Below are 2,390 nucleotides of genomic sequence, written 5' to 3'. Positions count from 1 at the left end.
GTTTTCACATTCTCCCGAGCAACGAGGCTGCTAGTCCTCCTTTCATGCAAAATCTTAAGGTGCTAGGTCATGTCCAAGCCACCAAAGCCGGCTAAAATGTGAATAATCGACAACTAAAACTTGAATTGTATTACTTCTTACTGGCTATTACTTCAACTTAGAAGCTTCTTCTGCGTTCTACTATGGTGCTTTTAGTGTCTCCGCATACCGCAGCACGCGACATAGCTTTGCAGACGATAAATGTAACCGTCTCAGAGAGAAAAGCGGCCAATGTGACGATCTGGCTTTAAGTCGATTCGATAACAAATCACGAAAACGGACGGATTTCTCAGGTTTTTACTACATATGAACACATTTCACATTCTCCCGTGCAACGCGGCTGCAAGTACTCCTTTCATGCAAATTCTTAAGGTCCTTGGTCATGTCCAAGCCACCAAAGCCGGCTAAAAAGTGAATAATCGACAACTAAAACTTGAATTGTACTACTTCTTACTGGCTATTACTTCAACTTAGAAGCTTCTTAAGTGATCTACTATGGTGCTTTTAGTGTCTCCGCATACCGCAGCACGCGACATAGCTTTGCAGACGATAAATGTAACCGTCTCAGAGAGAAAAGCGGCCAATGTGACGATCTGGCTTTAAGACGATTCGATAACAAATGACGAAAACGGACGGATTTCTCAGGTTTTTAATACATATGAACACTTTTCACATTATCCCGTGCAACGCGGCTGTTAGTCCTCCTTTCATGCAAAATCGTATGGTCCTATGTCATGTCCAAGCCACCAAAGCCGGCTAAAAAGTGAATAATCGACAACTAAAACTTCAATTGTACTACTTCTTACTGGCTATTGCTTCAACTTAGAAGCTTCTTCAGTGTTCTACTATGGTGCTTTTAGTGTCTCCGCATACCGCAGCACGCGACATAGATTTGCAGACGATAAATGTAACCGTCTCAGAAAGATTAGCAGCCAATGTGACGATCTGGCCTTAAGACGATTCGATAACAAATGACGAAAACGGACGGAATTCTCAGGTTTTTACTACATATGAACACTTTTCACATTCTCCGGTGCAACGTGGCTGCTAGTCTTCCTTTCATGCAAAATTTTATGGTTCCACCTCATGTCCAAGCAACCAAAGCCGGCTAAAAAGTGAATAATCGACAACTAAAACTTGAATTGTACTACTTCTTACTGGCTATTACTTCAACATAGAAGCTTCTTCAGTGTTCTATATGGTGCTTTTAGTGTTTCCGCATAACGCAGCACGCGACATAGCTTTGTAGACGATAAATGTAACCGTTTCAGAGAGAAGAGCGGCCAATGTGACGATCTGGCTTTAAGTCGATTCGATAACAAATGACGAAAACGGACGGATTTCTCAGGTTTTTACTACTTATGAACACTTTTCACATTCTCCCGTGCAACGCGGCTGCTAGTCCTCCTTTCATGCAAAATCTTAAGGTCCTAGGTCATGTCCAAGCCACCAAAGCCGGCTAAAATGTGAATAATCGACAACTAAAACTTGAATTGTATTACTTCTTACTGGCTATTACTTCAACTTAGAAGCTTCTTCTGTGTTCTACTATGGTGCTTTTAGTGTCTCCGCATACCGCAGCACGCGACATAGCGTTGCAGACGATAAATGTAACCGTCTCAGAGAGAAAAGCGGCCAATGTGACGATCTGGCTTTAAGTCGATTCGATAACAAATGACGAAAACGGACGGATTTCTCAGGTTTTTACTACACATGAACACTTTTCACATTCTCCCATGCAACGCGGCTGCTAGTCCTCCTTTCATGCAAAATCGTAAGGTCCCAGGTCATGTCCAAGGCACCAAAGCCGGCTAAAAAGTGAATAATCGACAACTAAAACATGAATTGTACTACTTCTTACTGGCTATTACTTCAACTTAGAAGCTTCTTCTGTGTTCTACTATGGTGCTTTTAGTGTTTCCGCATACCGCAGCACGCGACATAGCTTTGTAGACGATAAATGTAACCGTTTCAGAGAGAAGAGGGGCCAATGTGACGATCTGACTTAAAGTCGATTCGATAACAAATGACGAAAACGGACGGATTTCTCAGGTTTTTACTACATATGAACACTTTTCACATTCTCCCGTGCAACGCGGCTGTTAGTCCTCCTTTCATGCAAAATCTTAAGGTCCTAGGTCATGTCCAAGCCACCAAAGCCGGCTAAATAGTGAATAATCGACAACTAAATTTGAATTGAAATACTTCTTACTGGCTATTACTTCAACTTAGAAGCTTCTTCTGTGTTCTACTATGGTGCTTTTAGTGTTTCCGCATACTGCAGCACGCGACATAGCTTTGCAGACGATAAATGTAACCGTTTCAGAGAGTAGAGCGGCCAATGTGACTAT

The sequence above is a fragment of the Schistocerca gregaria genome, unplaced genomic scaffold (assembly GCF_023897955.1).
Source record: "Schistocerca gregaria isolate iqSchGreg1 unplaced genomic scaffold, iqSchGreg1.2 ptg000407l, whole genome shotgun sequence".
Classification (NCBI taxonomy): domain Eukaryota; kingdom Metazoa; phylum Arthropoda; class Insecta; order Orthoptera; family Acrididae; genus Schistocerca; species Schistocerca gregaria.
Note: the sequence above shows the minus strand (reverse complement) of the source record.